We start from the raw sequence: 15,412 nt of genomic DNA, 5'->3' as shown, positions 1-15,412 counted from the left end.
AGGACTATTGTTTGATGGCCCTTGACGTTACAGAATTATATACTTGCATCCGTAATCACGATGGAGTCAAGGCGGTGGAACATTTTTTAGCCACTAATATTTGCAAAACATAATCGAATGTTAATAGACTTATTAACATTTTGTTTGGAAAACAATATCTTCCTATACAAAAATCAGGTCGGCCAGCAGATACAAGGTTTGGCAATGGGGGCCAGCTTCTCCCCTAGTTATGCCTGTCTCTTTATGGGATGGTGGGAGGAGCTGGTCCTCATGAAGAAACACATCCACACCTTTACAAAAAACACAGTCTGTTGGTTACGATTTATCGATGACCTTTTTGTAGTCTGGAATGGGTCAATTGAAAGTGCACAGGAATTTGTTTCTGAGACAAACGAGAATAATGTGAATTTAAAATTTACATGTGACATCAGCCGTGACAACATCACAGTTTAGACACTTAGGGGCCCATTATGATGTCGGGCGGATTGCCTCCGCCAGGATGGCAGTAGCCCGGATTGCCTCCCGCCGTATTAGGATGGCGGGGGGAGCACGGCGGACGGAAAGACCGTCCGCCGCTTTACCTTGCCTTGCGACCGCGGCGGTAATGGAATAATATGGTGGCGGTGTCCAATGGACACCGCCAGCCATATTACAATGGCCACTTAGAGGTGCCTTTCCGCGGTGGCAATGCCGCCATGGAAAGGCAGGCGGTGTTTGCTGCGGGGACGTGATGCTGGTGTAGGGGGAGGACAGGGGGTGTACCTATGGTACCCCCCCACATTTGCATATGCAAAGCGGCAGGCACCAAGCAAATGCGTGCACGATTGTTTTGCATTGTGGCGGGCGGTGCAGAGTGCACCGCCCGCCACAATGCAAAACATGGAGGACGTGCCCGCCACAGTGGCGGGCACATCCTAATTCCCCCTACGGGACCCCCGCCCTGATGGCGGGCGGTCCCGTTCTCCGTTAGGGTGGCGGGCGGACAAAGTCCGCCCGCCATCCTAATGAGCCCCTTAGTTATATGTATCTCGAGATGGCCTGACAATGACCCTGTTTAGAAAGCCTACAGAGGGCAATTCGATATTGCATGCGAAAAGTGCCCACCCCCCTCACTTAATTAACAGCATCCCCTATGGGGAGATGCTGAGAATTAAAAGAATTTGTTGTGAGGAGAATTTACATGAGGGAAAAGCAGGAAAAATTTAAAAACAGATTCCTGCAACGTGGATATAAAAACCAAACCATAGAAGCAACAATATCGAAAACTAGAGCTCGGACAAGGCAAGAACTTTTGAAATATAAACCTAGGTCTAACACAGCCACAGATGCCACTGTGAAAGAACCTGCAAGATTGATATTGGGATATAATAGACAAGAAGGACAGATTAGCGCCATTATACGACGTAATTGGCCCATCCTCAAGGGGGACCCCGTTATTGGGGGAGCATTGCCCAGGAAACCATCCATAACTTTTAGGAAAAGCACTTTGATGGGCAACGCACTTATCAAAAACAACCCTGAGGATATAAAACCCAATACATGGTTAACTTCCAGACTAGGCTTTTACAAGTGCCCAAATTGCAAGGCTTGTCAATATGGTGTTAACACTAAAAATTACCAAACGGCCTTTAGCCCAAAACAGCACACCATAACTAAATACTTGTCTTGCAAAACTGAATATGCAGTTCATGCATTGGTATGTAGCTGTAATCTCACATACATTGTTAGCACTAAATTGCCTGTACATAGGAGAATCTTGCAGCACACCAGATCTATTGTGAATAAAGTGGCGAGGAATTTTCAAGAACAACATCAGGGTAGCCTTTCAAATATTACGTGTTAGACATGGTACCTTTTAATAATAGGGGTGGTAACAGAGAGGCCAGGTTACGATGTTTAGAGACCAGATATATATTAGAACTAGATACTAAACATCCCAAAGGTCTCAATACTTGTGAGGATCTACATACATACCTATAAGTAATCAGGGCATTTATTGTTTACATTTACATCTATGCTATTTGCACATATTTGGCCTAGTGATTTTTATCCGGTATTTAAGTATGCATTTATTTATTTATTTACGTATGTATTCATTGGGTATTTGTAGTCTGGGTCTCTATGTGTTCAAATGGATTATAAAATTTCTGGTTTATGAACTGTCTAACTGTCTCAACTATGCCGGAATATTACTGTAATAAGACCTTAAAACCCCAGCATCTTAGATATCAGAATAGAGGTATCCTATAACTTGCATATATTCCACTTTAGATCATGATTTTTACAAAAAATATTTTTCTTATATATATTTTCTCAAATCTGAATTTAATTTTAGGATGATTTTAGGTAATTTATTGGAATTTCAGGTTGGAATGATTTTATATCAATTTTTATATTGTATGCATCATTATGTGGGAACCAACCTATTGATCTTTCCTTTAGAAAATTACCTGGTTGTTCTTTACTTTTTATCTCTTTTAGACCAAGCCGTAACAAGCATACTGATACTATTAGGAATTAGATAGTATCTAAACCTATACTATAGTTTATTTACTTGCTAATGCTGCTTGCACTTTCCTTGCACAAAAGATTTATCTTTCCAATTTTTTTGCACATTTGCACACAATATTCTTACATGGGAGTCTCGCTTGTCTAATACAATGGGGGCATTTTTCCTTTTCTTTAGCACTCAGTCACTTTATTATGGCATCAGCAGGTATGACAGTTGGAGCTGGGGTGAAAGGGTTTGCTCATATGATGTACAATAGGCCATGCCCCTTTTCACACCTCTCTGCAATGCAGCCCTAGGGCACATACTGGAGGTTCCTGGTGGGCTAGTTGGCCCCCAGGGACCCCCAGTATGCAAGGAGAATTAGTACCCCTTCTGCAAACGCGCCAGGGGGGTGCGATGTAGAGAGGTGTAAAAAGGGGCATGGCCTCATTACACCTCTCTGCAACGCAGCCCCCTGGCGCATACTGGAGGTTCCTGGTGGGCTAGTTGGTCCCCAGGGACCCTCAGTAGGCAAGGGGAATTAGTTTCCCCTCTGCAAACGTGCCAGGGGGCTGCGTTGCAGAGAGGTGTAAAAAGGGACATGGCCTCATTACACCTCTCTGCAATGCATCCCCCTGGTGCATACTGGTGGTTCCTGGTGGGCTAGTTGGCCCCCAGGGACCCCCAGTATGCAAGGAGAATTATTTCCCTCTCTGAAAACGCGCCAGGGGGCTGTGTTGCAGAGAGGTGTAATGATGCCATGCCCCTTTTTACACCTCTCTGCAACGCAGCCCCCTGGCACGTTTGCAGAGGGGAAACAAATTCCCCTTGTCTACTGAGGGTCCCTGGGGACCAACTAGCCCACTAGGAACTTCCAATATGCGCCAGGGGGCTGCGTTGCAGAGAGGTGTAAAAAGGGGCATGGCCTCATTACACCTCTCTGCAACGCAGCCCCCTGGTGTATACTGGAGGTTCTTGGTGGGCTAATTGGCCCCCAGGGACCCCCAGTATGCAAGGAGACTTAATCCCCCAACTTAGAATGTGCTACAGGGCGCGTTTGCACAGTGGTGAAGGTAGGGGGCGGGCTTGAGGTGATATGTGTGCAAACATGCCCTGTGGCGCGTTTTAAGTTGGGGAATCCAGAGGTCCCCTAGGGGCCAACTAGTCCGACAGGTACCTCCAGTAAGCGCCACGGAGCTGCGTTGCAGAGTGTTGTAAAAAGGGGGCGTGCCCTCTGAACACCTCTCTGCAACGCAGCTCCCTGGCACATACTGGAGGTACCTGGTGGGCTAGTTGGCTCACATGAGACCTCAGGATTGAAGAGGATTTAATTCCCCAACCTAAAAAGCACCACAGGGCGTGTTTGCACACATGTCACCTCAGGCACCGCCCCCGCCCCTTCCTTCTCCATTGAGCACAATATTCCTCTAAAATCAGCGGAACTACGAATTCCAATTTACTCATCTGTTATCAGGGGAGACCTCAGTGCTGCATCTTTCAGCTCACTACTGATCCTGAAAAGTAATTCTAACCATACTTACAGTAACTTGAATTTCCTTCCATAGGCTAACATTGACTGGTTTCACTTGGAAATACTTCGAAGTGTGGAGTTTTGGAACTTTAAAAAATTCCTTTAAAATCAGTCAAACTACGAATTTCGATTTACTCACCTGTTTTCAGGAGAGACCTCAGTGCTCTATCTTTCAGCTCACTACTGTCCCTGAAAAGTAATTTTAACCGTACTTACCAGTAACTTGAATTTCCTTCGAAAGGATATCATTGCCTGCTATATAAAATATATATAGATTAAAAAAATAAAATAAAAAATAAAAAATACAATTTCAATATTTTTTAAACATTTTTTTTTCAATTTATATTAAAAATATGTAATGTAATTTAAAAAATAAAATATGTAAAAATAAATACTTTAAAACAATGTAGTAAATCAGTATAAAAAAATATACCAATACATTTAAAAATTATCATTTACAAAACCTATGAAATTCACTGAAAAAACCATAGGTTTCAGCCACGTTATAGTTAGGAATTAGCATTTTAAAAACCTTAGAAATTCACTGAAAAAAACATAGGTTTCAGCTTTGTTATAGTTAGGAATTAGCATTTAAAAAACCTTAGAAATTCACTGAAAAAACCATAGGTTTCACACATGTTATAGTTAGCTGGACATTTCACTCATACAAAACCATTGAAATTCCCCTGTTATAGTTAGTTCAGCTAACTATAACTTGCGCGCCCGCAATGCACTGCTGATGATGTCACATATTACATCACTCATGACATGGTCAGTGATATCACTCATGACATCACTGATGACATCTCAAATGACATCACTGATAACATCACATCATCCTTGTGAAAGAGTGGCAGATCTCCTTTCAACGTAATATAACCTTTGATACACACATTCAAAAATAGAAACTAACATTTTTAAAAAAATGGTGATACCAATACCACTTACAACAACCTATACAGTAATTCCACCATCTACATACACATCCACTCATTCACCAACAGTTCTATATAGTCACTCATACATGTACTCACTCTTCATATGTACTCATACACCTATACATCCTGTTACACACCGACACTCATCCATAGAGTTACTCACACACATACTCACACATGCAAATAAACTAACAAACATCCATTTATTTGCATATACAGCTATACACACACCACTGCACTTACTTTCACAGAAACGTACACATGCTTACTCTCTTAAACAAAAACTTATAGAAACACATACTTATTTATACAGGAACTCTTCCATTCTCTCACTCTCACATCTATTCACTTATATACATCAATACTCAAATATACTAGATTAAGACATATGTAGTTACTCATAAGATACTATTGAGACAGTCATTTACCCACTAACACACCCATACACACACTCATCCACCCATACAGTCCTGCACACATGCTGTCTTCAAAACACATACAAACAGTGAGTCACTCATTCATGCATCTATGCGCTAAGTATTACCCCCCACCGAACCATACAGACACTCATACTGATAGTCAAAAAAACAACTAATAAGCCATATAGACACTCATGTAGCTACTCACCAACCCATGCAGCTACTTATAGACAAAGTGAAAAACTGATAATGATATTTACATATTTAAACATTACTCGCTAATACATGTATTCCCTAAGATACACTTAATAAGTCAGTTATGCAATCATTTTTACAAAAAAAACATCCATTTAGACACCTATTTATCCATTTATTCTTCCATCGACCTTTAGATATACATATATAAAAAATATTTATTTTTCAGAAAGACACACATTCACTGGATGATGTCATCGGTGATGTCATCAGTGATGTCATTTGAGATGTCATCAGTGATGTCATGAGTGATGCCACTGACCATGTCATGAGTGATGTAATATGTGACGCCATCAGCAGTGCATTGCGGGCGCCCGCAACATTCTATTGCTAATATACTTTGGCATCCATTGATGAATCTTATTGAAGTTTTCCAAACTTTTGGCCAGCTCAGTTCCGCTCCTTCCCTGAACATTTGGGGGTGATTGGTCCAGCGGTGGCCGAGAAAAAAGGGGGGTCTCAAAATGTGTTTTCACCATGCAATTTTCCATAGGACCTTTAGCCACGGCTACAGCCCGAACAGCTGAACGGAATTACACCAAATTTGGCAGAGAGGTAGTCATCAGTTCCGACTTGTGCCTTTGGTCTATCTGGTGTCAATCTGTTCAGTAGTGTTTGAGAAAATTGAGGTTAAAGTCATCTATATATCTATGGGCGCGGAGGATCCGCGGATTGTGCGAGGATTGGCCTCATAGGATAAGCGCACAGTCCTGATCACGCGCTCAATTATAATTGGCTGTCAAGCGGTTGTAAACATTTGAAATCAGGAATTGTTGGCAGCCATTTTGTGCCTCGGTAGAAGCGAAGCTGAGGAAGTCAGTGAAATATGTGTGCATAATGTGAAAAGGGGGCAGGGTAGACACACCCTGACTCCCTAGGCATGCTCAGGGGGTAGCATGAGGACCCGTAGGGCCAAAAAAGTAAGATAGTATTTTTCTTTTAAAAAAAAAGGTCATTGCATGCGCGTAGGTACCGCGCATTTCGCCGCCGAAAAAAAAGAAGCATGTATTTTTGAGCTATACATCAAGCTTAGGTGTTTAGATCTTGGGTGGCTCTAAAAAGAGCCCTTGTGTTTATAGAGAGATTTTACTAAAATGCAGAGTCTAAAGTTCAAGAGGAAGACTCTGTTTCCCTCATCTGTAAAATGTACACCATCTGTCCTATAGATGCCATGCATATTGAAACGCAGATTGTTGTGGTATGTGGACCCCATTCTTTAGTCTCGGAGAAAAGCAGAAACAGATTTATTCACATGTTGTCAAGCTTTCTCAATCTGAGGACAAAATTGATTGAACCAGTTCCAGTTTTACCTTTGGCATATGTTAGAATGTACAAAGGCAGTTTGGGGGAAAAGTGAAAATAATTCTCCAAAGTTATCCTTCATAAACCTTTCCAGACCTACCCCAGTCAAAGTGCCTAGGTCATTGCCACCACAGTGCACAATTATGAGGTCAGGGTGTTGGAGATGTAAAAAGGATTTCACCAATGGCATCAATTGGTGCCACTTTAACCCTCTCTGTCCAATCCATTTAATGTCTATGTTTGGTAAAGCTAGGTCTTTGTCAATTCCTTTCTGTTCTGCGTACCCCTGACTCCAGAAAATATAGCTGTGTCCCACAATCCACACTCTAAGCATGTTGAAGGGAGCTCTGGATGCACTCAGATGGTCTCTGTAAATGAAGTGCCAGTTTGAAAAGTAATATTTTTGTAAAATGGTGGATAAGATGCAGTTGAGAAAAAAAGAAGAGAAATGATTAGTTCAATATTCTACATTGAACACTAGGGTGCAGGTTTCTGTTTTTTGAAAGCCTGTTTCTTATTGGTTAACAAAAATTGATGGAAAGAAAAATTACATAAGATAAGCTGATATATTGAGAAGTCAAGCACACTTGTTGTTTTGATTAGTAACATTGTGTGATGAACTTTTGACCTGTGTGCTCTGTTAACTGTTTTATGAAGTGCTTCTATGGTAACAGGCAGAAGGCAGAATGGGGGTACAGTTCAAATGTATGTCGTTTGGAAAGGATTGAAATGTCTAACCAATAGAAATGTGTGTTTGGTTTTGTATTAATATGGTAAGGAATGTGATTTGATGTTCAGGTGTATATGTGTTGAAAATGAGAGGAAAACTCTGCAATTCTATGGTTCTGGTGGGAGGTGTTGAAAACAGAGATTTTGAATAAGAAAATCTGCTGTGTCACTGACATACTTTCTATTCTACAAAATAATTCGATAGCTGAGTTATTAATTTGTGAGGAAATGAATGTGGTGCATTTTGGTTTTAATTAGAGTAATGTGTTTGTTCTGCTGAAGTGAAGGGAAAATTATTTTTCTCTAGAACTTTATTGTGAGTATGTTTGCATTTAGAAAGCATTCGGAGATAAGCATTTGTTTATTTTATGTGTTTGCACACAGATAACTATGCTATTCTCTTGTTTTGGTAGAATTAGAAACCTGTAATTTTTTATTTATTTGCAAAAATGACTGAAGTTTGTAGATTAAAATGTAGCACTCATTCTAGACTACGAAATGTGTTTTTGTAAAATAGAAGGCATAGTGTTGTTTGTCTAGAATCACACAGGGGTATATTATCAAGAACAGTGATAAAATTATCGTTGTTTTAGTGGTAGGAACCTGCCGCTAAAGCGGCGATAACGGGATTGATAGTATGCTCTTGTGAATTCCTATAGCAGACCAGGTTGTGGTGTTAACCTGGACTGCTATGGAAATCGACAAGGGCATAATATCAAGCCCATTATCGCCGCTTTAGCAGCAGTTTCCTGTCGCTAAAGCGGCGATAATGTTATCGCCGTTCTTGATAATATGCCCCACAGTGTGTCTTCTGTGCATTTAGGAATCACTCTGAGAGAAGCATTTTGGTACTTAGGGGCATATTATGAAGCAGGACGTTAAAAATTATCATCGTTTTGCGGCAGAAAACTGCCGCTAAAGCGGCGATAATGGGCTTGATAATTTGGACTCGTGAATTCTAATAGAAACCTATGTTCCAGTGTGAACATGAGCTTTTATTGGAATTCCTGACAGCATATTATCAAGGCCATTATCACCGCTTTTGCTGCACTTTTCTGCCACTAAAATGGCAATCATTTTAACGCTCTGATTGATAATATGCCCCTTCATGTGTTTTCCGATATGCTATTAGTTCAAAAAGTATTGTGTTGTTACATTTTGGTGGAATTAGAAAATAGTCATTGCTAATGTGTTTCCAAAATGAGTTTAGCATTAATAGTAAAATGCAGTTCTGAAATATGTATAATGTATGGTTGATGTTTTTGCCAACAGATAAGTGCATGTAGTCTTGCACTGACACTTCCACCAGTATGATTTCCTACACTACACAAACACTATTGTAAACCCTTAATCTACCTCCAGTATGACCACCTACACTACTTATTCCCGCCTTTACTACCCTAAACTTTAAATCTACACCAGTAGACCCTCCTACACTAGCCAAACACCAGTTTATTTCCTAGAACATTCCCCTACCATGACCTTCTATATTATAAAAACACCACAACATTATCTTAAAGCCTGAAACACTGTCCCTAGCATGATCTCTTATGGTACATAAACACCACTGCACTATGCTGGAACACTACCCCAGTATGAGTCCTCATACTACCTAATCACCATTTCAGTTCTCTAAAGCTTAAATCTAGAACAGCAGGATCCCTTACACTACCCAAACACTACTATAGTATCTTACTACTGTATGTATAAGGAATATTGCTATTTGTCTAGAATCACCCAGTGAGTCTGTGCATTTAGGATTCAGTCTTAGAGAAGTATTTTGGTAGTTCATGTGTCTTTCTGTGACCCCCTGAGCAGGACTAGGGTGTCAGGGTGTGTCTACCCTGTCCCCTTTTCACATTTTGCACACATATTTCACTGAATTCCTCAGCCTCGCTTCTACCGAGGCCCAAAATGGCTGCCAACAGTTCCTGATTTTGAATGTTTACAACAGCTTGACAGCCACTTAGAATTCAGCGCGTCATCGGGACGGTGCGCTTATCCTACGAGGCCATTCCTTGCACAATCCATGGATCCATCGCACCCATAGATATATAAATGACTTTAACTGTAATTTTCAAAGAAACTACTGAACAGATTGACTCCAGATATGCTAAAGGCACAAGTCGGAACTGAGGACTACCTTTCTGCCAAATTTGGTGTAATTACGTTCAGCCGTTCGGGCTGTAGCCGTAGCTAAAAGTCCTATGGGAAATTGCATAGGGAAAATACGTTTTGGGACCACCCTATTTTCTCGGCTTCCACTTGACCAATCACCCCCAACCTTTTAGGGAGGAAGCGGAACGGAGATGGCCAAAAGTTTGGAAAATTTCAAGAAGATTCATCAATCAACGCCAAAGTTTGTGGCAATAGAATGTTGTGGTTTTCCTACCTTAAATCTTAAATATAGTTCTGCAGAACCTTCGACACTACCTACAACATTACTACAAGACGACCCTCTGTACTACAGAAAGACCAGTGCAGTACTCTAAACTCTAAATCTCCCCATAGTATGACCCCCTACACTGTATAAACACCGCTGTACTACCCTGAATAATAAAACACTACACAGCACGACCCTGGATACTACTCAAATACCATTGCATTACTCTAAACATTAAATCTATCTCACCACCACCTCCTACACTACCCAATCACAACTGCACTATTGTAGAACACTACTCCAGTATAACTCTGTACACTACTGAAACACTACTGTACTAACGTAAAACATTACTGCAGTACGACTCCATAAACTACACAAACACCACTACAGTACCTTAAACTCTAAAACACTATATCTATTATGACCCCATACACTACATACACACCAATGCACCATCCTAGAACAGTACCTCACCACGATCTTCTACATTAGTTAAACATCATTGCAGTACTAAGCATGACCACCTACAGCATACAAACACCACTGCACTATCTTAAATCCTAAAACACTATCCCTAGCATGACTCCGTACATTATATAATGACCACTGTAGTGTCCTAGAACACTGTCCTAGCAGGACCATCTACAGTACACAAAGTCCACTGCACTACCGTAAACCATAAATCTACCCCCAGTACAACCTCCTACACTACCGAAACACCATTGCACTACCTTATACATTAAATCAATCTCAGCATGACATCCTACACTACCCAATCAGGACTGCACTATCCTAGAACACTACTCCACACTGGTCTCCACCCCCACCCACCTCGCCGGACACACGCTCGACGCCATCTTCTCATCCAGCAAAGACATCGCCTTCAGCCACGCCACTGGACTCCACTGGACAGACCACAGCTGCGTCCACTTCACCTTCAGAAGAACGACGATCCACCACCACCAGCAACCGGTTGCTCGAAGAAGCTGGAACAAGATCACAGCCGACCAGCTCGCCGCTTCCCTGAGCCAGCACCCCTCCGCCAGCTCAGCGAACCCCAGCCAGGCCGCCGACAACCTCACGAAGTGGATCATCAACTGCGCGGACGAACTCGCCCCACTGAGGACCCCGCCTAGCAGACCCGGCAGCAAGAAGGCCCCTTGGTTCACCGACGAACTCAAGAGCTCCAAGAAGAACTGCCGAGCCCTCGAGAAAGCCTGGAGAAGGGAACCAACACCGGACAACATGACCGCCCTCAAGCTTGCCACCCGAATGCACCACCAACTCATCCGCGCCACTAAGAAAACTGCATTCAAGGATCGACTGGACAACAACGCACACAACAGCAAGGAACTCTTCAACATCGTGAAGGAGCTCTCCAACCCCAACGCCGGAAACAACGACACCACCCCATCGCAAGATCTCTGCAACTCCCTCGTCTCCTACTTCCACAACAAGATCGCGGACATACACAACAGCTTCAGCACTCAACCGACGCACGCCACGACCGAACCACCGCCCCCCACCACCACCCTCCGCACCTGGACTCCGATCAGCACCGAAGACACCATCCAAATGATGAACTCCATCCACTCCGGATCTCCGACCGACCCCTGCCCTCACCACATCTTCAACAAGGCCGACGCAGTCATCGCACCCCACCTGCGGGACATCATCAACACCTCCTTCGACACCGCCACCTTCCCGGAGAGCTGGAAGCACGCCGAACTCAGCGCTCTACTAAAGAAATCTACGGCGGACCCCACCGAACTCAAGAATTACCGCCCCATCTCGCTCCTCCCGTTCCCAGCCAAAGTCATCGAGAAGACCGTCAACAAGCAGCTGGCCACCTTCCTCGAGACGAATGGATCCCTGGACCCTTCACAGTCGGGCTTCCGAGCCAACCACAGCACCGAGACCGCCCTCATCGCTGCCACCGATGACATCCGAACCCTGATGGACAACGGAGAAACAGCGGCCCTCATCCTCCTAGACCTCTCCGCGGCTTTCGACACTGTCTGCCACCGCACCCTAGTGCAGCGCCTCAGCAACGTCGGAATCCAGGAGAGAGCACTGGAATGGATCATCTCCTTCCTCGACGGAAGAACACAGAGAGTCCGCCTACCACCGTACAAGTCAGAGGCCTCCGAAGTCATCTGCGGCGTCCCTCAAGGATCATCGCTGAGCCCCACCCTCTTCAACGTCTACATGAGCCCCCTCGCAGCCATCGCATGCCAACACAACCTCAACATCATCTCCTACGCCGACGACACCCAGCTGATCCTCTCCCTGACCAACGACCCCGCCGCCGCCAGAGCCAACCTTCACAAAGGGATGAAAGACGTAGCCGAGTGGATGTCGACCAGCCGCCTGAAACTGAACTCAGACAAGGCGGAAGTCCTCATCCTGGGCTCCTCGCCCTCCACCTGGGATGACTCCTGGTGGCCCCCCGCCCTGGGCAGCGCACCCAAACCGACAGACCACGCACGCAACCTGGGATTCATCCTGGACTCCTCCCTCACCATGACCAGACAAGTCAACGCCGTCTCCTCGTCATGCTTCAACATCCTGCGCAGGCTACGGAAGATCTTCCGGTGGATCCCCACCGAGACAAGGAAGACGGTCACCCAGGCACTCGTCACCAGCCGACTGGACTACGGCAACGCCCTCTACGCCGGAACCACCGCCAAGCTCCAGAAGAGACTCCAGCGGATCCAGAACGCCTCAGCCAGACTCATCTTCGACATCCCACGACACAGCCACATCTCCGGACATCTGAGAGACCTGCACTGGCTCCCCGTCAACAAAAGAATCACCTTCCGCCTCCTCACCCATGCACACAAAGCCCTACACGATCAAGGCCCCAGCTACCTCAACAACCGCATCAACTTCCACGTTCCCAAACGACATCTCCGATCAGCCAGCCACGCCCTCGCCGCCGTCCCCCGCATCCGGAGAACGACAGCGGGAGGAAGGTCCTTCTCCCACCTGGCCGCCAAGACCTGGAACTCCCTTCCGACCGACCTGCGCCTGACCCAAGTCCACCTCTCCTTCAGGAAGAAGCTCAAGACCTGGCTGTTCGAGCAGTAGCAGCTCTCCCCCCCCCTAGCGCCTTGAGACCCTCCGGGTGAGTAGTGCACTATATAAATGTCTGTGATTGATTGATTGATACTCCAGCAGGACCCCCCTGCACTACACAAAGACCACTGCACTACTCTAAACCCTAAATCTACCCCTATTACGATCACCTACACTATGCAATCACCAGTGCAGTTCCCTAAATTCTAATACATTAACCCAGCACGATCTCCTCCACTACCCAAATACCACTGCTCTACCCTAGAACACTACCCCAGCACGAGTCCTTACACTAGACAAACAACACTGCACTACTCTAAATTCTAAATCTGTAGTGTTCCAAAACCATAGTGACTGCTTCTGTACCATGTAGTAATCTATTTACTTAAGTAAAAGTGAACCAATTATGAATTAACTCAATGTCTTTCCTTATAGTATTGTGATCATTTAGATGATAAGTATGTACTCATAGACTGCTTCAAGTTTTAGTGTTATGGAGTGCTTCAAACTGGTATGCACTATGTATGTAGTGCTCTTACAACTTTCACAGTTCTACTTCTGGCCTAACCTTTTTTAGTTAGAATTTGTATGAAATGTGTTTGTATAGTAATAAAAATGAATACTTTTTAAAAGTTTTTAATAAATACTTATATATGTTTATTTTTTACAGATACTGTTTATCATAGTTAAAATGCCGCACAAAGAAAGACGAATAAAAAGTCAGAAAACTGATACTTATTTGAAAAAAACTCAACAACAACTCTTGGAAGACCAACATAATGTGGCAAAAAAGAGAACAATTTCTGGTAAAACTTCAAAAGACTTTATAAAAAAGATAACTAGACTGAGAAAAAAAATGCAAATGTGCAAAGCAGTGAAAATGTTCCAAGCACAAGAAAAAGTGAAAAGAATAGGAAAGGCAAAAAAGGCAATGTAAAAACAAAGGATACAACTTATAGTAAAAGAAGGGAAAATCAATATAAAAAAATCAGCCAAAAATTATATTACACCAGAGTTGTGAATAACTTACTGAAAGACACAAAAAATATAGAAAGAGAACACAATTTTATCATAAGAAGCAGCATATTGAATCCATTGTTGAAAAGGCCTTTGAAGTAAAAAGAAAATTCTTCATTTTAGTACTGAAGAAAATTCGATCATTAGATAAACCAATACATTTAATGAAGGGCAAAAGTAAGAGGAAAAGAGTAATTAACAAAACAAATTTTTTTGATATTTTTTAGGACAATGGAAACAGTTCAAGTTCTGTGCCTTTTTTTAATGAAGAGAGTAATTTACAGAGCAATAATTTGTTGCATACAGTTGACAACAGTGGTCGAGCTTATGAGGTTAGAGATGGTTGTCAAATTGAGAAAGAGCAAATGGTTCCTAGAAATGCAGAAGAAGTGATAGCTGATGAAGTTCTAGGCAGACGTCCTAAAGCCCCAGTGTACACTTGGGATTGTAGTAGTATTTGTAGTGTACGACAAGAATCTATTGATAAATTAGGCAATTTCCTCCAAGCTTATTGTAAAAAAAGTGTTAAACAAAAGATTAAGCTGTTGCAAGGACTAGACCCTTGCAGAGTAAGAAAACATACTGGTTTGCAAGGCCATTCTCTGGCTTGTGTTTCAAGGAAAGTATGTCAAAGTGTTTTTCACCATTTCAGGATGTTGGCTGTACATCATACTCAAATGCAGAAGTTAGTGAGAAGATTGTATTATGCAAAAAGTCTAGCACTAAAGTTAAGTGAGTTGAACAGTGCTATTTTGCGAGGGTCAGTATCAGATGTGAAAAAGGTTTGTGATGATATTGATTTTTGTTACTTTGGTCCTGAAGAAGAGAGCGAAGAAGCTCAAACAGTTAATAGAAGAAAATGTTGCCGAGAATGTTGAACAAAGTTGTACCAAAATTTTTGAAAATGAAATTACAAAGTTTAAGGTGATTTCAGGTGAAAGGCCAACTTTTGTCTTGTATTTGTTGTCGCTGAACTCACTACCAAAATCAGACTAGGAGTGTTGATCTGTATTTAAAAAGTGAAAAAGAAAATAATGATAAGTGGAAGGAATTTGCAACATATTTTTTGATAGAGAATTGTTTTGATTTGGGTTCTGATCAGCGTGTTTGTAAATATTGTTATAACAGGTTAGATGAGAATAGAATGCCTGCTAGAGCTGTGCATAATAATTTAGAGTTAGTTGCTATTCCTCCACAACTCACAGATCTCAATACCTATGGGTCTATTCTCATTCATTTTGTGCACCCGTTTCAGGCTATTGTTCG

This window comes from Lissotriton helveticus, chromosome 4_1 (assembly GCF_964261635.1).
Source record: "Lissotriton helveticus chromosome 4_1, aLisHel1.1, whole genome shotgun sequence".
NCBI lineage: Eukaryota > Metazoa > Chordata > Amphibia > Caudata > Salamandridae > Lissotriton > Lissotriton helveticus.
The sequence above is the reverse complement of the archived record's forward strand: the minus strand, read 5'-3'. Positions refer to the sequence as shown.